The following is a 23,056-nucleotide window of genomic DNA, read 5'->3' on the forward strand; positions in this document are numbered from 1 at the left end:
AAAAAAAGGTTGGGAAATCTCAAGTTAAAAATATTCTGCGTCTTCTTTTTGTTAAAGAAAAATGTATATATATATTTTAAAAAACTCTCTTGTCTGCTTGTCTGTGTGTGACCTTCAATTGTCCTAAACAGAGTAGTGTGGGGCAACCATTTTTCAATCAAGGTAGCTCAAAAAGGACTAACTTAAAGAATGCATCCAAAATCTGAGACTCATTCTTCCCATGTAACTGAAATTTCAAGGATATTCAGACCATATTGGCAAAGTTTTGGTTGTTGCGGCACTGTTACACCATCCTGTAGTGCTGCTGCAATGCTGTGGTCAGCTGTGGTCACATGATTGTGATTTCTAATAGTCTCTGCCAGCTTCCCACATGCAAATCAATGGGGAAGCCAGCAGGAACTCGGAAGTCATTCCTGCTCTCTCTGCTTCTTTGGCAACCTATGGTCATTCTGTTTATTACTTTAGGTAAGGAAATATCTCTGAAACAATGACGGGTCATTCCGCTTCTTTTAAAAAATTGCTGTTTGTTACAGAGGAGATGCAATTTTTGCTTTTAGCATGTTAAAGCATTCCAAAGCTTTTATGTTGGTGGAATATTTTCTTTTTTTGTTTTTTCAACATGCCTTTTTGGAGATAAAACACAGTTAATTTTGTTTTCTAAATAATTTTTAGAATGCCATATGTCACCCACAGGACAGAGAAAATAAAATACAATAAGAAATGAAAAAGTCTATTTTCATCACAGTGGTGGATTTAGTAAAACTTGATGCATGTTGTTTTCATTTGTGTATATATTTAACAGTTTATCTCCTGGTATCTGATTTGACAGAGAGGCAGAAAGAAGAATGCTGAAAGCACCATGAAACAGTGCATCCTTTGGAGGGTACCCAAAATTTCTTCATCCTCTCTGTCATTACAGTGTTTCAATCCTTCTACTCAGCATCTTTAAGAAAGGTGGACTTCAACTCTCAGAACTGAAGGCTGGGGAATTCTGTGAGTTGAAGTCCACCCATCTTAAAGTTCACAAGTTTGAGAAACACTGTTTCTAGTGGCTGAAGATAGAAGATTTAAATGCTATTAAAAATGAAGTCTGAAATCATCACATGCTTGAATACTCACACCAAAATATAACATGTATTATCATACAAAGGGTGATTATGCATTTTGGGATACAAATCAATAACCCTTGAGTGGGGCATCCTTCCCTCCTTATAAAGTTAGAATGGCTAAGTAGCTCCTTTGAAGTTCATGCGGCTTAAATTAACTGCAGGAGAATGACTTGCACTCTCCTCGGCAGATAATCATGGTCAAGAAAGTCCAAGAAGGAAGAAAAAGAGAGAGAATGAGTCAGACTGGGGGTGGGGAAGCTTTGGTTGTGTATGCTGCTAATATGTCTGTTGCATGTAGAAATAAATCCTCTGCTTGACACACCTTTAAGAAAAGCAGCCAGCAGAGGGATGAAAAGTTTTTCATTGTTTTGTTCTCCCTGCCTTGAGCAGTGTTGTGTTAAGGCCTTAAATATGCACGCTACACTTTCTCCTTCTGTGGAAGTATTTATAGAGTGCCTTTTCAAAGTTCACATCTCTCTTAACTTCCTTTCCACTACTTGTCAAACTGGAAAAGCATCTTGAAACCTCTGGGGACATCCCTTCCTATTTCTTCAAGCTCTAGTGCGATATCAGGATGCTTCTTCTGAAAGTAATGTCACTGGATGGCCCACTGTGATTGATTCATGCTTTAATCGCTCTATAGCAAAGCTTTTTTCCAGTTCCCAGTCTAATAACATTAGCTGCTTCTTTCTTGGGGTTGATCTTCCCATTTGCTTTAAATATACAATTCTTTAGTGGTACAATGCCAGTGGGACACCTTCCTGTACATTAACTTGCCCAGCGTCAGGGTAATTACAACATGGCTTTGTCTCTGCTTTTCTTCTCTTTGGGCAGCAGCAAAACTATCTGAAAGCATAAAACAACATTTCAATTTTGGAAAGCTTTTTCACAATGTAATCAGTAGACCAAAGGCCGAAGAGCCAGTGCAAAATGGGGCCATTCATTTAACAGCACAGGTCCCTGGTACTTCAACTCAGGCTGTAATGCTTCCAGGAAAAAAAAAAGATGTACAACAAGGAACTGCTCTTTAGAGCAACTGAAAGAACAGAATGCATCCAAAAGTAGATTTGAGTTTAATTGGGCCATAGTAATAAGTAACCATTCACAGCACAGAAACTGTGAAATTATTTCCCGCAATTTCATGTATCCAGATGATATTAGTAATTTCACAATGTTCAAGCCAGTGGAAATTTAAACATGAAATAAGAGTGTGTGCATTTTTCCCCAAGTCCATGTTTATTCTGTTCCATTATAGTTTTTATCTATAACTCTTTAAACAAATATGTTTTCTTTCATATGTCCGTCTTTCTCTAAGTCTTGGTGGGAGGGGATGGGGTGCTGGCTTTGTTTCAGTAAGTGGAATGATTGGTTGTGTGGTTGTATCATGATTGGTAGATTGGTGCTGATTGGTGCAGGCTGTGTGTGCATTGTTGTTTTGTATTGTAACGGCTTGGGTGGTGGGTGCGTTCGTTTGTTGGCTAGGGCTGGTTTCCAGATGTTTGGTAGGCGGGAGGTGTCATCACGTTTGTTCATGTTGTGGGGGTGTTTCTCTATTTCGATGGCTTCCATGATTATTCTCTTGTGGAGGTGTTCTGTTTTGGAGATTAACCTGGCTCCTTCAAAGTTGATTTCATGTCCTGTAGCTTTAAGGTGCTGGAAAAGGGATGAAGTTTTTTCTTTTTTTCTTACTGCGTTCTTGTGTTCTGTGATGCGTGCATTTATCCTCCTGTTTGTTTGTCCTATGTATATTGCTGGGCAGATTTTGCATGGTATTTTGTAGACTCCTTGGTTTTCTAGCTGGATTTTGTCTTTGGGGTTTCTTAAGATGTTGGCTATTTTTTGGTCAGTGGTGAAGGCTGTCCTGATATTGTGCTTGTGGAGAATTTTGCTGATTTTATCTGTGGTGCCTTTGATGTAAGGGAGGAGGGCGATGCCATTGTCCTGTTCTGTGTCTTGGTTTTTTGGGGGAGTCTCCTTTTGGATTAGGTTGGTGATTGTTTTTCTTTGGAATCCATTGGAGATTAATACATTTGTGAGTTTGTGTAATTCAGTTTTCAGGTGGTCTTTGTCGGCTAGGCGTTTGGTTCTGGAGATGAGGGTCTTGGCTACAGAGTTGATCTGTGCAGGGTGGTGATGGGATTGTGCATTTAAGTAGCGGTTGGTGTGTGTTTTTTTCTGGTAGATGGTGTGTCCTAGGGAGCCATTAGGTTTTTTGTAGATTAGGACATCCAGAAAGGGAAGTTGGTTGTTTGCTTCTATTTCCATGGTGAATTGTATTTTGGGGTGCAGGCTGTTGAGATGTGTGAGGAAATTGTCCAGTTTTTCTTTTCCATGTGGCCAAATCACGAAAGTGTCATCAACATATCTAAGCCAGAGTTTGGGTTTGTGTTCAGATTTGTCTAAGGCGTTGGTTTCAAAATGTTCCATGTATAAGTTTGCAATGACAGGTGAGAGGGGTGATCCCATGGGTGCTCCTTCTATCTGTTTGTATCTTTGTCCATTATGGATGAAGTATGTGTTGGTTAGGCAGTGGTTGGTCAGGTCCAGGATGTGTTTGGGGGGGGGGGTTGTGTTTTTTCTGGATGGCTGTCAAGGCTTCTTTTATAGGCACTTGGGTGAAGAGGGATATGACATCGAAACTCACAAGTAGGTCGCTGGGTTGTATGTTTTGTTTATTTATTGTTTCTATGAAGTGGAGTGAGTTTTGTACGTGTGAGGTGACGGATTCTGCCTAGGGTTGGAGTTGTTTGGCGAGGAATTTGGCAAGATTCTGTAGAGGTGAGCCTATGGAGCTGACTATGGGTCTGAGTGGTGTTCCTTCTTTGTGTATCTTCCTAGGAGGATAAATGCATGCATCACAGAACAAAAGAATGCAGTAAGAAAAAAAGAAAAAACTTCATCCCTTTTCCAGCACCTTAAAGCTACAGGACATGAAATCAACTTTGAAGGAGCCAGGTTAATCTCCAAAACAGAACACCTCCACAAGAGAATAATCATGGAAGCCATTGAAATAGAGAAACACCCCCACAACATGAACAAACGTGATGATACCTCCCGCCTACCAAACGTCTGGAAACCAGTCCTAGCCAACAAATGAACACCACCCAAGCCGTTACAATACAAAACAACAATGCACACACAGCCTGTACCAATCAGCACCAATCTACCAATCATGATACAACCACACAACCAATCATTCCACTTACTGAAACAAAGCCAGCACCCCATCCCCTCCCACCAAGACTTACAGAAAGACGGCAGCTCCGATCACATTTTGAGCCCACGCTTGAAGATGGCAGGTGAGATCCTGCCGAAACGTTGCAAAGACAATCTCAACCTTACACGGGAATACAACAAAACCAGCATACCTACACCCGTGAAAATCTACAATATATATAATATATATATCCATTTCCCCCCTAATGGACACATATTTGCTCCAAAATATCCTTTCTTTGATCTGAGATGACTTTGAAAAATTACTAGAACATCAAAAGTCACATTTTGATTTTATGTTCTTTTATTGGGAGTGGCGGTGGTGGGGGCAACAGTAGTAGGCCAAAAAGTCTGCCTGTAGGGAAATAAAGAGATAGGGATTGCCTAAATATTGCCAACCATAGGAAAGCAACATTGACATTGTTTTTTTAAGCATTTGTTTTGTAGTATTTTGCAATCCTATTCTCAAAATAGTAGTAGAGGCATTATTTATTTATGATATGGGGAAACCATGGCAAAGAGAAGCAAATATACACATACAATCCACATAATTATATACAAAACTTCTATGGGTGTATGACAGTGTCCTCATAACTGGATGTTCAACTCAACTATCTGGACACTGGCTTCTAGCATTGCTTCATGCACACCTTCCAAGGAAACAGAGAATGCTTTTCATGGACAGTCTTGCACAATATGTTTAATAGTTTTGTATCAGCACCATAGTTGTAACAAGGGGAATCTTTCCAGACCCATTGATATACAGCAGAGGCACTTCTTCTAGTGTCACATATAGAGGCGTTGTTGAGAGAAACAAAGCAAGAAACATTCATGGGTCTATAGAGGGCTATGTTTTCCTCTTCCTTATCAACCTTGTGATGACAGTTTCAATAGCAATAGCACCTAGACTTATATACCACTTCGCAGTGCTGTACAGCCCTTTACAAGCAGTTTACAAAGTCAGAATCTGGGTCCTCATTTTACTGACATCAGAAGGATAGAAAGTTGAGTCAGCCTTGAGCCAGTGAGAATCAAACTCCTGAAGTGAGCAGTGAGTTAGCATGCAGTATTGATTCTAACCACTGTGCCATTATGGCTCTTCAAAAATAGAATAACAGTAGCCTTAGTCTCATATAGCATCCTAATTTTTTAGGTTTTCTAGTCACAGAAGATCAGCCTGGTGATGTTGACCTCAAAGGGTAACCAGATAGGGATCACAACCAGGAGAGCTAATTCTGTTTTATTGTAAAACTACATCAATAGAATCTTGGAAGTTTAAAAGTACAACTTCCCACATCTCTTTTACAGCCTGAGCAACTAACTTGGGGTTAACTTTTTTCTTTATGGAAAAAGAAGAGAAAATGTACAGTCAGCCAAGGAATTGCAGAAGAAAAGGAGATAGTAGTCAAGCTATTCTTATTGGAAATCAATATATAAAAACTAATAAAATCAATAAGCCCCTCTTAAGAAAGTATTTTTGCACTCACAGGCTTCCTTTCTAACCACAGTAAAGCCAAATGCCAATGTGCATGTTGTGACATCACAACTCAAACACAAGTTTCAGACTTGTGCTATGGTTCTCCCATCCTCCCCCATGCATGGCTATATATGCACTGCTCCATAATCTTCTCTTGCCCTTTCCTTCCCCCTTTCCCTTTCTATGTCTCCAGGGACACAGGAAAGTACTTGGACAAAAAGAGGAGACCTCTATTACCTTGGGTCTGCCTATTCTGTCTGCAGCAGGAAATTAGTTCAGAGAGCCGTAGGCGGGGGATTACTAAGCAGAAGCAAGTACCAGCATCTCTTTTGAGCAATGTTCCCATGTGAAAGAATCTGTGCCTCTGAAAATGTGCAAAATGCCTTTTCACTGACAGTGAGTAATCACCCTCAGCCTCCTTTGGTCCCCTCCTCCAACGTCTCCTCAGGCCTACTTAAGCTACTGTATTTCCCATTATAGAAAAAGATTCAATTAACAGAACTTTAAATCAGGAAAATGTTAAGGCTGGAATGAAATGACATGCAGGGACCCTTCAAAATAAATTACTCCCCCTTTTTTTTAATGCAACTGAACTGCTACCCAATACACCAAAACAAGAATTGTTGTGATCTGAAGAAAAATAAAGATTCTATTAGTTATGCCCAGATGCTTAGCAACATCAGTGCAATTTTAACCACATCCCTGCCCTCTCCGTAGCAACACATTATTAGCATGCTAAAACTCAGGGAGGCATAACTTTCCCAAATTCTTGCCAAAAAAACCCAGAGCTTAATTGAAAGGAGCCAAATAGGAAATTGTTCAATGCCAAGGATGGTTTTATACTGTATATGCTTTAAAATTACAGGGCTCTTTTGGTTGGGTTTTAAGTTTGGCAGAGAAGTGTTTGGGAAAAAAGCCGGGGACCTAGTGAATTCTCATTTTAGTTTGGAGAACGGGGAATAAAGCTTCTCTCAAATATTGTTAATTTGTGAAGCTGCCAGAGTGATGGATGCTCTGCGAAATGGCAGCTTTCATTGTAGCTTACGGAACCGCTTTTAATGCAGTCAAAAAAAGGCTTTCCTTCTTCCAGAGAGCCTCATGCTGAATATTAACAGCAAACATCTTTCTTCTTCAGTTCAGATCATTTTAGGTAGTCCTCTGTCATGACAAAACGAAGTTTTCTGGAAACCAAAGGTGGCTGCTTTGCTTGTAAGCAGATGGCCATAGTCTATATGCTCTCCTTTCCATAGTAAGCCTGGGAGTGACGTTTTTTGAGATGAATACATGTGAAACTACATTTGTTGTTGTTGTTGTTGTTGTTGTTGTACATGAATAAGATCTTCTTTCCTGCTCAGGTTTTTTAAAAGTTTGTTCTTTCCCCCCTTTTATTCATTAACTATCAGATAACCCGGCATTGTCTGGGTATTTACTTATGCTAATTCTGACAGGAAAAGGAATGGATTATATCTATAGTGTCAAATCAAAGAAATTTGTTTCCTGAGAGTAAGTCATCTGTGTACCAAATTATTTCAGCAGCCCAGGCATTCCAGAGTTATGCTGGAACACACACAGACACACACCGAGGGGTGTTAGGGGTGTCTTACCCCCACAGTATTTGTTTCCAGAGAATAAGTCATCTGTGTATCAAATTTGGTTAAAATTGCTTGAGGCATTCCAGGGTTATGCTGGAACACACACACACTTTTATATACATAGATATTAAGCCTTTTTTTTAAAGGGATGATGTTAGATATCAGTGTATTTCCCATCTTAGATTAGTGGGAAATAGCATAGCATTTGTTCCACAGTTGTGTGTAATTCAGAAGGCCAGGTGGGGACAACCTGGAAGATCACACCCCTTGGTGGCCTTGTCTGGCAGCAGGTTGAGACAGAAATTCCATCTCCTATCTGAAAATTAAAGGTGGACATTTTGCATCATGCACAAGTTTGTCCAAACATTAAACTACATCTTTCCCCCTATTAGTTTTATCATGTCCAAGGCAATTCATCTTTCTTGGAAGTGAAAGTTTGCAAGATAATAGAAGACAAGTATATCTCTCTGTCAGGAGAAATGGGCTGACGGCATGCCTGCAGTTGACATATGGCCCAGGGACATTTGCATTTCATAGACAAAGAGTGTTGGGAGAAAGATTGCCTGAGTCCCCATCACCCCATTCCCCATTTCTTAGGACACATCTCCAAATATTAATAAAAATTAATGGCTTGCTCTCTCATGTTTGCAAAACGGATTCCCTCTATATGAATGTCATTGTCTTCTAAGAGGTAATGAGCATAGCAAAATGAACTACTGTCTCGTGGTCAAAGAGAAAGAAAAATTCATTATCATGGACCAGAACAAAACTGGAAAAGACCAGATGAAAAAGAGAACACATTTTTAACAGTGCCTGAAAAGGGGAAAGAGTTTAAAACAGGGTTATTACCCTTTTTCTATTTGCTTTCCCCTTTAAGAGCCTGCTAAAAACATAAGAGAATATTTCTCAGAAAAATTAATTTCAGCACATAAAATAAAATATATTTAGATTGCATTACAAAATAAACCAATTATGCTAAAACATAGTTACCAAAATATTAAAAAGTAACAACTACTGTATGTAATATGTGTGAAAGTAGAGTTCACAGATCCCCCTGGACGCTGTTTGGATTTTATCCTCAAGTTAACCACAAGTAAAAAAAAAAAACTCAGTCTAAAACTTCAGGCAGTAAAGCAGGTGTAGGAAGTTAGAACCCACTCCTCTCCTTGGAAAATGAGATATTTTAAGGAACATTAAAATGGCAGAATATTTCCTCTAAAAGGGAGATAGAAAGTCATGCCCCCCACCTTTGCCAATGGGCTATTAAGGCCTGGGCCAGTCTATTCTACATAACAAAGATCTACCTCCTTCAAGCAGAGCCATATTGGAATTGCCAAAAGCATCTTTATTACATCATCACCCAGCAAGGCTCAACCAAGCCTGGGACACAAACACAACCTAAAAGGTTACCCCTGCATGGCCCCATGGCAGTCTGACAACCAATCAGAATAAAAGCTCAAACTCAAAGCCCAGAGAGGGCATGAAACCAAGGCATTCTCAATATATCTTCCCTTTTTGCCCAGGACATCAAACTATGTGGTTCTGTTCATCATTAAACCATCTTTCCAAACAGCCACCCTGTTTCCAGTGTCTTCCTCCCCACTTGGAACTGAATCCAGATGGGCGTTTCTTACAACACAGGTTTGCTGCCACTTCCAGCAAATGGACACATGAATAAGAATTTTAAGAAAAAAAATATGAGATATAATGGTGTGTGGGAATAGCCTTAGGAGATATGAGGAAGGGATGTTGCCTATGGAAGATGTTGTCTAGAGGTAAAAAAAAGAGTATAGGCCAAGCTTTTTGCCCAGACAAAAAAATGAAACTCAGAAAGGAACTTTCCTCTGATGATGGAAAATTTGTACTATCAGACCTGCAAGTTGGTGTTAATGTATAGCCTTACAATAAAGATCCTAGCTTTGTTACCACAATCCATCACTGCACTGGGCTGGAGAAAGGAAACTTGGTCTTTGGAATCTGGACTTCCTTTTTCTAGCCAGGAGTCCTCCTCTCTTATGTGTGTTGGCCTTTCTACCCTTTAGAAACATCACATGGACTAGCTTTATAGTCAGAAAGAAAGTTAGTGAATGAACAAAAAGTTTCTAATGGGGAGAAAGGCTCCAGCCTTTAGAAGCATCACATTTGCTGGCTTTCTAGTCAGCAAGAGAGTGAATGTGATATTTCTGAAGGGTAGAAAGAGCCTTTATAACTTATGCTTTTAAGTTGAGTACTAGCTTTAGAATATCCATCTATCCATCCATTTTGTAACATTCAATAGCTCAATCCCAAAACAGTGCTGGGAATGTGTGTGTGTGTGTGTGTGTGTGTGTGCGTGTGCATCTGTATGTGTGTGTGTGTTAAAGTCACAGGTCCCTTATTGATTTTCTACTCTCCTGGGAAAGCGACACCAATGTTCCTGCTGTTCTCCCTAGTGCAAAGATTGTCCAGAGCATTTGAAATAATAAGTAGGATACCTTTTACCCCTCTAATCATTCTTGGAACAAGAAACCTGTTTAGCTGGCATTTCTCCACCTTTATTTTGTAAACTTTTAGCTGCCATTCCAAATGACGGCCACATAGAGTCAGAAGAAATTGGGGCCACTTGAGTGGCTTAGGAAAAGTGGCAAGCTCTGTTTGGTTTCTGTTCTGCCTGGATTGTTTCCCTTTGATGCCGATCTTTATAAGAACATTAAAAGTTTCAGAACAGATGCCAGAATAGTGGCTGTTTTTCTTCTCTTTTCAGCCCCCTTTTTCTTTTTGTATTAATGACATTCAGAGTACATTTGAAAGTTAGAGCCAACATATTCCCTTTGGAAGTGAGAATGGCCCCAAACATTCTGGCCTCTCATAAGGTTTAAAAAACCTGGCCCTGCATAGGTAGTCCATGACTTACAACCACAATTGAGCCCAAAGTTTTGGTTGTTGAGTGAGACATTTGTTAAATAAGTTAACCCCATTTTATGAATTTTCTTACCATAGTTGTTAAGTGAATCACTGCAGTTGATAAATTAGTAACATGGTTGTTAAGTGAGTCTGGCTTCCCCATTGACTTTGCTTGTAAAAAGGTCACACAATGTGATCATTTATGACCTTGGCACAGTCTTAAATATGAACCATTTGCCAAATATTTGAGTTTTGATCATGAGGATTCTACAAAAGTTGTAAGTGTGAAAATGGACATAAGTTACTTTTTTCAGTGCTGTGGTAACTTTGAATGGTCACTAAATGAATTGTTGTAAGTTGAGGACTACTTGTATCTGTGCTTGGGTTTCTGAATGTCTAAGGGCCCTCTTTCTTGGCTTTACTGTTAATTAGTTAATTATTTTGGCTGCTGAATATATTCATTTTGGATGCTTTTATTATTTTATTTTATTTTACTTTAATTAATTGTTTTTTTATATCAGAGCTTCTATTGCTACCTCCTCAAGAGGTAATTATGGAGATCTCTATCAAATTCTAAGACTTCTTTTTGCAACTCCAAGTGTGCTTCATGGTTTTGACATTGGTTGGCCATTAAAAAACCCATGAAATTCTACATTTCTTCCAATATAGTTTTGTTCGTACCTGTTCCTCGGTAACATCTTTGTAAGCAATTTTCAGTACCATGACACATTTTTTGAAAGTTATATTTATCAATGCATACGTTTCTTTAAGCATTTTCCTATCACACACTTTTGTATTCCATTTTTAGATCAATATGTACACTTCTGTGTAATCATTTCTCTCATATATGCATTTTTGGATGTGCGTTTTACTCCCAAAAGAACATTTTGGGAAAGATTTTGAATCGTGAAAATACCAATAGAAGGATTTTAAATAGCTGCTTTTTAAGTATGCTGAATTCAAAACAGAATGTGGGAGTTTTAAATGGCAGGATTTTGAATATTTTAGATCAGAGAGGTTCCACAGAATTTGTCAGTTTTGTCAGAATGACAACATTAGCATTGCAACATCCTGATGCAAGCTCCAGACCTTACGCTTGCGATGCCTCATTGTGCTGCATGTACCATTGTAAACCTGCCAGATTTTGTTAATGTTATAATAAAGTAGAATTTACTCACTTGGCCATATTTTCTGTCTACTTCATAATGGGTGGTGTGGTGGCTCAGCAGTTAAGATGCTGGGCTTGTCAGCTGGCAAGTCAGCGACCCAGGTTCAAGACACAAGTGCCACACAATGGGATGAGCTCCTCTCCTCGCTGCAGCTCCTGCCCACCTAGCAGTTCAAAAGCATGCAAATGTGAATAGATAAAGAGGTACCATTTTGGTGAGAAGGTACTGACATCATGCTGGCCACATGGCCATAGAAATGTCTTCAGACAGCACTGCCTCAATGGCCTTGAAACAGAGATGAGCACCATCTCCTATAGTAAGCCACGACAAGCCGAATCAAATCCACAGGAATTCCTTTACCCTATTTCAAAGGAGTGACATCAATCTTCCAAGTCTGAGAATAATTTCCAGATACCATTGCACATTTTGTTTTGTGCTCAGAGTAATCAACACAGGCTGATCCACTGTTATTTTTCATGTCCAGAACATGGGCGTGAAACGAAACTCTCAAGCCATTTCAAACATTGTTCCTATGCAGCAGCGTCAGCCCGACTATTCCTATGGAAAATTTCAAGGGTTGTGAGTTCAAACCAAAAACAAAATTCCTCTTGTCTGTGCACGTTTAAGGAATTCCAATTCAATCCAAATGAATAATTCCCCCATTTTCAGCACAAGATATGCAGCACACGGAGGCAGATAGTGCATATTTCAATTTATTTTACGACCAGTTCACTTGTGTTTGGGCGCATCCGGGCAGGTGGGCGGAGCCTCCCGCCACTGCCACTACCAGTTTACCCGATCCAGGGCAAACTGGCAGAAACCCACCTGCATGTTAACATGGGATCCATGTTAAAGGAGACTTTTGTGGCAGCCTTAGCATGTACATCAGAGGTGGTATTCAGCTTCTTCTCTCCGGTTTGGGTGAACCGGTAGCGGCTGCTGCGGGAAGCTCTGCCCCCCTCCCCGATGTAATGTGTGAGCACTGTGCATGCGCAGAAGGCGGTGCACACGAGCAGACACAGCACATGCGAGTGAAGCATGCATGTGCACACTCACATTTGTGAACCTTTAGGGAAGGTAAGTGAATCCCACCGCTGATGTACATGGCTTTCTGTCTGAGATAGGTAACATCATGAAATTAGATCTAAGAGGGGATGATGTGTGTAATGTTGCCTCATATATGCACTATTTCACCGCAGATACAATGTTTAATGTTCCTTATAATGGAATACAGTGATTATTTGCATGAAATCCCTGGACTCATGTTATAGTTGAAAAGTATTTAACACATAACTGATAGCTTGTAAATATGCACCAGGCTTCCTTCCTCTCTCTTTCTATTTGCTCCGTCTGCCAGTGTCCCTGTTTCAAATGGGGTGTTGGTGGCATTGACATGACCCCTGCTGGTCTTGGGTATAGATTCGCTTCTGGTCTTTACCATCAGTCATCCTGTCTGCAGCTGATGGGAGCTGGAAGAACTACAAACTTTGGAACGCCACCAGTTCCCTATGGCTATTTTAAAGTGTTTCTGAATTATTAAACAATTATGCATGGGTTCTCTCCAACTCAAGTCAGAGTCTCTTCTTCCAGTTCAGCTGTATTGAAAACACATTTGCTACAGGTAAGTCCTCAATGACCACAATTAGAACCAGAATTTCTTAGGTGGTTGCAAGCAAGATGCTTGTTACATGAGTTAAGTCTGGTTTTGCTATCTTTTTTGTTCTTCTTCTCCCCAAATATCAGCAAACTCTGTGTACTTTTTTTAAAGCAAGGGAGGGGATTCAGAAGGTTGCTCCAGCAAGGGATAGGTTTGCATTAACATTTTGGGATGAAAAAAAATTCCTTCTGGTAAACATCTGGGTCATGAACTTGCAGTTAATCAATGCCCAGCACAATGGGGACATGCAAATAAGTTATAACAGAACAACAGAGTTGGAAAGGACCTTGAAGTTCTTCTAGTCCAACCTCCTTCTCAAGCAGGAGACCTTATACAATTTCATGGCTATTCAGTCTATCTTTCTTAAAAAATCTCCAGTGATGGGACACCCACAACTTCTGGAGGCATTCCACTGGTTAATGGGAATAATTCTGTAGAATCATTCATTATCTGTTGCAAATGTCATGGACTGCACAACATGACCAGTTCAAAGTGTTGCCCATCAATTGGTTTCATTAGCACTGGTTGCTTTAATATCTGTGTGAACAATTTAAATCCTTGCATTGCGGACTCCTCTATTGAGCTAGCTGTTGCATGCACCTATATCTATATCAGCTTGATGATATACAAAGAATCATAAGGATTACAAAATACACTTGCCTATTGTTAGTTCTTTTAAATTGCCTGACGGTTCCCCTGATGAGTTCTTGAGAGAGAAACTTCTGAAGTTATCCAAGATGATGCTCTGGAGTGATTCATGAACTTGTTTCCAATTGGTCTGCAGTTCCATAGGTATAATCTCTTATCAATGGAGTAATAGGTCTGTATTTTAACAGTAGAAATCTTGACGTCCTTGGGCTTTGCAATAGAAACACAAACTGAGGTTTCTCCTTTGATATTCTGCTGCAGACTGGGATCTCTTTACTATTCATTTTGCATGGATTCCCTATTACAGACATTTTAAAGACACCACAACTATCCTTAAAATGTATCTGGATGTGTGTGTGTTGAGAGGCTAGAAAATTTCTCTCTTTATTCTTTCCTCCATGCTTCATTTCCTTCAATGACTCATTAAATACCACACAAAATTTGAACAGTTCTTCCAAGACCTATAGTGTGCCTTGTTTCATTAATTGATCTTTCAGTTTGTCAGTAAGACCTTCCCAAAAATGCTCTATCAGAGCAATATCATTCATACCTCTGGCATACAACTGGAAATTCAATATATACTAATAAACTCTGCAATCACCTTGCCTCAGTTTGTGTTCTCTCCTAGGGAGATAATCAGAAGAAGCTCTAAATATTTGTACAGTATGAAGTTGTGGTAATTATCCCAGCAATGACTCATTGTCCTCAAGGAGAGGCTTGGTCCACTTGACTGCTCCTTCTTTCAGAAGATTCCAAACAAAAGTAACTCTGGAGTGATCTGTAGGAAATTCTGCTGACTGACCCCACCATAAATTATTCACAGCAAGTCAAAAAAGTCAGAAATTGATTCTAGGCCATTGCAAACTCCAGGAAATTCTCAAGACAGCAAAGAAATATTAGTTGGGTTTCAGGATGCTGAATTACTCTTGGCCCAATTGTTGTGTTAGTTGTATCATAGCATTACGTGTTGCTAACTTACATGTTGAAGTTGCTAACTTCAGGAAGTTGCTCTAATGATAGCAGGATGTCCAAAGATTTGATGATATCTCTGTGATCTAAACCAAGGTTGATGCCTCTCTGATTAGAAATTAGTGAAATTTGGGGCCATTGAAGTGAGCTGACTCAAAAATGAAGGGGTGGTGTGAGAATGTCCCATACTGGCTATTACTAATTCTGACATCATGAAAAAACACTTGTATGATGGCTGCAGGGGTAGCTTCTTGTATTTAGGAGCCCAGTATGTCTAGCATGGGAAATGCTACCTGAGGAAAATGCAGTCTCTGAAGAAACACTACCTCAGATATTACTCTAGAAAGATTAATAATTCAAAGTCTTTTAGGTCTAGTGAGGCATGAAGCTAAAAACACATCTGTTCTACAGGAAGTATGGTGTCCTATACATAGATCAAACTCACGTTGTCATGTGGCATATTGGTACTTTTCCCCCTTTTGCTAAACCGGGCATGGATGTAGCCTGTGTGTGACTGGGAGTTTGACAGCCCTGCTATAGATCACACCAATTGTTTACATTTATTTTGCAATAGCACTTAGACTTATATACCGCTTCATAGTGCTTTACAGCCCTTTCTAACTGGTTTACAGAGTCAGCAAATTGCCCCAACAATCTAGGTCCTCATTTGACTGACCTCAGAACAATGGAAGGCTGAGTCAACCTGAGCCAGTGAGAATCAAACTGCTGGCAGTTGGCAGAATTCATCTGCAGTACTATTTCCACCCTTTTTGAAAACTAGTTGCTGAAGGAAATGGTTTATTCAAAAACAGGAGTAATTAAGATGAGAGATGTGTGTTTAAAAAAGGATTCAGGAATTCTTAATTGTCTCACACAATACTGGGAAGTAATCTGCTTTCAAGTCCATTTCAGCAGCATGGATTGTTCTATACTTATAAGGAGCCCATTTTAATAAATGAAGATTGTTGTTCAGCCATCTCTATGCAAGGGGAATGGCTGGAGGGAAGGAGGTGAAAGGAGTATCAGTCTGTAGTTATGCTGACAATGTCAAAATGGAATAGGCCAGAGGGGGAAAAGAGTCCCAGAAGAATTGCTATTTGCTCCGCTCTGCATTTTCCAATGAAGCCATTCTAATGTGAAGGATGAAACCAACCAGTTATAGGAAGAACAATATTTCCTTCTCTAAACACATGTTTATTCAGTTTTTGTTTAGCTTCTGCAGATGGTTTTCAAAGAATAGATAAGGACTGGAAGAAGAGTTCTTCAGGTAAAGAAAAAGGATATGCAATTATCTATTTAATATTGGAAAAATCATAATATTGTCAATATTGAGACTGCATAAGCTGTGTAATAGATTTAATGCACATGTTTATTATAATAATAATTTAAGATGGCTTTTCATTAAAGGTAATCTCAGAGCAGGATTCATTAGTATAGCATATCTGTCCCTCAGATTGCTGCATGTCTCATAATACTTCATAAATAGAATAACTACCTACTTTAGGATTAAAAATAGGGACACTGTTGTTTCAATGTACTGTACTTTTCAACTTCCTCATCCTCAACACTTTTCTCTAACAGATTCCAAAGCAATATATTTTTCCAAACTAGATATTAATAATTGAGCCTGAACCCTTGAGGGAGCCATATTTTCAAAAACTCAAACCAAGAAATAGGTCCAAAGACTATTTATTGCTGAAGCAATCTGCTATTCCATGTAGGAGCAGTTTTCTCCAAGTCTGTATTAAGACGTGTGTATGCCAAATGGTAATAATCAGAAATACTTAAGAAACACTTAATCCACTGCAAATAGTTAGAATCTTTTCAAATATATACATGTTTCAAGATCTTTCCGGTGGAAGTTTTTTTGTAACGTTCCTTTGATTTGACACTTCTTTCCATGATAATAATACAGATCCACCAGAATCAAAGAAAAGAGGGGGTTTTTGCCTCATATTTTGAAGCTAAATGTGATAAATGGCAAGCAAGCCAATTCCTTATATTTTTCCAGCCCTCATTTCTTCTGTAAAAGCTTCACAACTGCTTGCTAATCATTATAAGATATTATCTGAAACAAAACCACATGGTTTTGTAGGCTTCGCCTTGAATTAGAAATATTTCATAAAATATTTTTCAACATAACTAAGGTTTATCTGGGATACATACAGAAAGTGAATTCTCACTGAAGCTTGAGACTCTTCTAAGTTGACAAGTAAAGGGAAGAACTTAATATCCTTATCAGAACCACCATAGGTATTCCATGCTTTACAAGAAAATCATTATTTTAATCACCAAAATTTTGTGCTAATTTATTTAAAGGGGCTCTGGGTCTTTTCCAACACAATGTTCACAAAGCATAATTCTCATTTATTTCACTATGTGGGCAGAAAAAAAAACATTACCAGCACCAAACTGGAAAAGTAATTCTATATACAGTAATGTGTCAGCTCTGTAGATTGAACTCCTATAGATTACTAAAACTGCCCTGTATATTTGTCTACTTGTAACTTTCAATTGGGTGAAATGGTGCATCATAGGGCAACTGTTTTTTTTTAAATCAAGGTACCTTAAAGGAACTAACATAAAGAATGCATCCAAAATCATGAACCTATCACTCCTGTGTAATTGAAATTTCAAGTATCTTCACAATGGTTGTATGCACAAAATTGTGGCCAATTTTGCATTTCTGCAGTTAGCTACAGTCACAGGATTGTGATTTCTGACTACACTTCTCAGAAACCCATAGGTTACACAGTGCAAGGAATGATGGAAGAGACATATCCTTGCAGTCTTTCCCACCTCTCTCTGGCTCTTCTGCTCAATCGGCTGGCAATGAAGCCCAACAGGCAAGCTGCAATTGACTGCTTTGGAACTGAGACCAAACTTTGAAATCTCTTAATGGCAGTGGGCAGTGAGTGAAGGATAAGAAAGTGAATTGGATGCCTGATGGTAAAATAAGTTTGGCTGTGTGTTATTGGTGGTCAATGGATTAACCTTTTCTCCCTGGAGAAAGAGGATCCTTGGGGACACATCAAGATGGGAAGCAGGTGTACCGGTTTTCTTTTGGTCTGTGGTTGCCTTTGTTCCTCTATCCTCCAGTGAAGTGGCAGGCAGTTCCTTCAGATCAGCTGAGGAAGAGGAGAAGGAAGAAACTTCACCCGAGCTCAGCTGAGGGTTGTAAGGGGAGTGAACTTGGCATCAGCCTATTATGTACAGAAAGAAGGATGACCCAATGAGTCATTGGAAGTCTAGTCAGAAAATATAGTTCCCCTTCCAATATCCATTTCCAGTAACTGTCTGTGCATTATGGGTGGGGAAATTGTTGAAAGCAAAGAAATAAACAAAAGGTATAAGTGGTTTTTGGTATTGCTCTTGAAAAGTATGGATCCCTTTGAAGATGAACTCTTGTTCAGGATGGCTGCCTAATGAATGTAATCATTTTACAGTGCTAAACAGAGTTCCTTTACTTTCTTTCCTTCTCTGTCCACTTTCTCTTTCTTGAATGTCATTCACAACTCCATGCCCAGCAAGTTAAATTTAATTAGACCACTTGAATCTTTGTTTCTACTTTATGAACCAATCTGATCTCTTCTCATCTATTAGGGACAATGTTTCCACCCAGACCTTGATTCTCTCTCTGTCCTCTGTCATCTACAATGCCTCCAGCTTGGAGCCTTCTTGGTTCTATGTTAATGTTAAAACTCATTTTGCTCATCGCATTCAATTCACCTTCTCTCCCAGAAAGCAGCCTTTTGATAACAATGAGATTGACTCATCAAACTGGAGACCCAGGTGTCTTAGAGTAAAATCCTCACTTCTGTATTTTTAATGACAAAGTTGTTTTTGATTCAGATATTCCTTATTATGCAAAGTCAGTTTCAATCATCCCCTTGAATCAAGACATCATTTTTCCCAACTCAGCACCATGAAGGTGTGCTTTAGCAAATGTCTAGCTTAACAACATAAATTTTGGGCTCCATTGGGGTCGTAAGTTGAGGACTACCTGTAATAAAGAAATAGATTCTGGTTGGACAACAGGAAAAAAATTCTAACAAGAACAACTGCTCAATAACAGAATAAGCTACCTTCAGGGAGATGATTAACTTTCGTTCACTGGAGATGTTTACACAGAGGCTAGATGATCATCTTTCAGAGATGCTGTAGCAATGAATCCCTGCACTGGGCAGGGATATAAAATAATTTAGAGATGACCTTGTGGAAGATATGAAAAAAAAAACTGTTAAGAGATTTGGGGAAGCTATGCAATCTAGAGACCGAAGAATGTGTAAGAAAGAAACTCAAAATAGCTCTGCCTTGACTTTGTTTAGCATCAGGAAGGGCAGAGAGAAACTTGGGCAGACTCAAGACTGCTATCAGCTCTGTGAATAAGATTTTATTCTTACAGTATATAATAACAGATTCTCAAAAATATAAATCTCGGGGGAAAAGTATGCAACAAACCAGGATAACAAATCATTCTGCCAGGTGACAGGAATGGATAGATAGGCAAAACAAGAAAGATGCAGGAAAAATGATTGGGCTAGAATAAATAGAGTTATTTGATAGTGAGATGGAGTCCCTGCAGATTTTACTCTGCCTGTCATGGCCGACTATAGGAGATGGTGCTCATCTTCATTTCAAGGCCATGAGCCAGTATTGTCCAAAGATATTTCTGGGGTCATTTGCCCAGAATGACATCACAGAGAGCTGTTTCCCCCTTACCAAAGTGGTACCTACTTATCTACTTGCATTTGCATGCTTTCAAACTGCTAGGTGAGCAGGAAGTAGGGAAGATGGACGCTCCATTGTGTGATGCTTGGGCCTTGAATCCAGGCTATCGGCTTTCCAGCTGACAAGCCCAGCATCTTAATTGCTGCGCCATTGCGCCTCCAGAATGATAGCGAAAAAGGCAGCACATGAATTTAATAAATAAAGTAAAAGTAAAAATAAATGAGACTTGTGATTATTGGGGAATATCTGCTTAGAAAAACATCTTTTCAAATATGTAGTTTAAATATTTTTATTCAAATATACATATGAAAAGGAATGAATAAATATCTAAAGCTTAATTTATTTAACAATTTATGATGAAAGATTGAGTTATAGGAACAGTATAGGATAAGAGGAAAATATGTGTGAGACTGAGTGGAATATGTCATGAATAGTTCAACACAGAACAATAAGTAAGGCAAAATTCTGATATCCCTCTTGGTTCACTAATGTGTTTATGGATAAATGTATAAGGAATCCTTGTGGGGATGTTAAGAGTTGTATTGGTTGACAACATGAGCATTTACATACTTTTGTATGCCTATAATGACTGTGTTGTTCGCAAAGGACTCAAATGATTTACACTAAATGTTATTGTGTGATGCACTGAAGAACATGGTTCTGAAAATTAACGTATTAAAGACCAAGCTTTCCATCAGTAGAAACACAAAAGATTATTGAATGCAGTGAGAATGAGATACTTAAGACATGTATGGTCAAAAAAATAAAAAAAGAATGGAGGGATGCTGCACGAATACAGATTGATTAGAAAAGCAATGACCAGTGTGAAAGTATTTTAAGGTGATTTGGGCATTGGAGAAAAGGAATGAGGAATGAATGATGAATAAATTTACAAGGAAAGACTGATGGGGTTGAAAGAGAAGGCAGAAAAGCATCATGACTAGATTGAGTTGATGAGATCCCGAATGAGAGAGAAGTAGAAAATGTAATAAAAAAGCTGTGTTTGATTAACATGGAAACAAGGTCAGTTTGCAAAGATACAAAGTTGATTTCTTTAGGTTTTATTGTCTTTGTATTGTTGTAAGTCAATTGTGTTTTTATTTTCTACTTATTTTTTTAAGTAGGCCACTGAGTCATTTTAATTGTGGTGGCATGGAAGCATGATGATGATGTACAGTAGCTATAATGAAACAGCATTAATGTGAGGTAGATTTAGCTATATTTTCTTATCTTGTGCTTTTAATTGCTTTTCGCTTAATTATTTTCTGGCTCTGAATAATGCTATTTACCTCAAAAGGAAAAAAAAGAGTAATTGGTATCTGGAGTAAATAAGTTAGATGTCTCTTTATATCAGAAAGGGATACTTAAAAGTCACTTGCATGCATTTCACAAAAAGCATACATGTTTTCTTTTCCAGACATTTTCACAAATTTTCTTCCTGGTCTAGAACATGAAAAAGTTAATGTAGTTCCACAGTGTTTTTGCTTGGACATAGAGGAACAATAAAATACTTTGCTGAGTAAACTGAATAAATGTCTGACCTGAGCACTTCAGCAGATTTTACAGACAGAATAATGTTCTGGATAAGAAAACAGCTCTGAAACAAGTTTTATAAATAAAATACATTTCAGATTAGAGAGCCCTTCAGTTCATTCCTCTAAGCAAGACACACTTATTCACAGAATGCCATATACAACAATATCGAGTAGAAATCATTCTTTCCCTATACAACAATATAAAGTAGAAATCATTTTTGTCAATTATTGCCGTATTATAAAAGAATGATAAAAAAAGAATTTCTTCAATGACAGGTCCACTCAAATGTCTTCTAACCAGGAACATCTTCCATCACGCTCTAGGTGTCAAACTTGATCACATCACGTAACGTATTGTGACGTATCATTACATTTTTTGCCTTTCCGGAGCAGGGATGGACATGGCCTGCATGTAACGCATCCAGCCCGCAGGCTGCCAGTTTGACATCCCTGCTCTAGAACACAGTGTATCTTTTGATTCCTTGTGGATAACAATTTTTCTGCATATGATATCCTGGACATGCCCACTTCCTTTTCTCCTCCAATCACTAATTCCAAGAGTGACATGATATGACAATAAGATTGACTGATTGCATCCATTTCAAGCATGGGTATGGGAAGCACAGAGGCTCTCTGATGTACTTTCTTTGTCTTTCTCTCCTTTTCCAAGTTACCATGTGGTCACCAATGCACCATCTTGATTGCATGCTCTTGTGTCCAGTAAGGAAGAGTTCCTGCTGTCATTCCACGGATGTTTTCTCACTTCTCCTGTACTAATGGACTCTAATAAACAATTCATACATTTCTTCAGTGTCTTTGACAGTGGAATGACTGCTTCAAAGCAAGACTATCCCAGCTAATCTGGGGCAGATATGAAATTCCAGCTAATCTGAGGCAGCTACTCTTTGGGACACATTATTATAACAATGACAGTGGGTGTGTGGGTGTGTAGGTGTATTGTCATGTCCTCATGTCATGTCCATGGAGGAAAGAAAGGAGCTATACTTTTGCATGATGATACAAATTTACATGCTCATGGCAAAAATTATAATGTGACTGGCGCAAATTGCATAATTGTGTTATTTATGCAATTTCACAATATCATCATGGCTTGGAATAGACACCTCTGCTACTCTCTTCATTCCTGGAGGTAGGGAATCTGAAGAAGGAAGCTAAAATGTGTCTATGTGGATTCCTCATGGATTTTAAAAACCTGTATAGTTGAAGCTCTAAATCACACTGTTTTACAATCTCTCCAGTAAGACTTTCTTCTTTCCAATGCATGGAGAACAGATATTCTTCTTATCCAATCATAATTGGGTTGGTTTTACCATTAAAATTAGGTCCAAGACATCTCTGGCTATCTTCCCAAAGAACTGCTTCATTGGATCAAAGTTGTGCATCTCTTCAGAATGGCCATTTGTCCTGTTTATATTTCTTTGAAGGGTCTTTAGACTTCATATTATAAAGTGGCTACAGAGTCTGCTTGGAGAGCGATCACAACCACACCATTATACATCATGCTGAGGACCTGCTCACAGTAATATGTGTAGGTCAGTTGGCTATCTGGTTGCTGGGAGAATGAATATTTCTGTTGCAGTAGCTGCTAAAGAGGGGAAAGAGGGGGGGAGGGAGGGAGAGAGTGTGGAAAGAGAACTGTATAATCTTGCAACAGTATTGATTAGGGAAGAGTAAAATCCACCAATTTAGGATACTTCCAGGATGTGCCAATCTGGCTATTCCAGGGGTGATTTAATATTTTTCTGAAAATAAATCTTGTTTACCATAATCCTGGACTGATCGGATTTGAAAAGTTTCTGTACTTTTTGAGTATGATTTTTGTGTTCTGAAATCATAAAAGTGCTATGGTATTATTTTTCCCTAATAGTCAGTCAGCCTGCCACAGTCATTGAACACATTCAATAGACACTGAGTTTCCTCAACATTGTGAATAGATGGATTTATTTGGCTGCATAAACAAAGGCAGGGATTAGAAGGATGATAGTCATTACCGGAGCCTTGAACTTTAAGGCTGGTTTAGTAACCTGCAGCAGATTTGAAAATGCCACT

This window comes from Natrix helvetica, assembly GCF_964273705.1.
Source record: "Natrix helvetica genome assembly, chromosome: 1".
NCBI classification, from domain to species: domain Eukaryota; kingdom Metazoa; phylum Chordata; class Lepidosauria; order Squamata; family Natricidae; genus Natrix; species Natrix helvetica.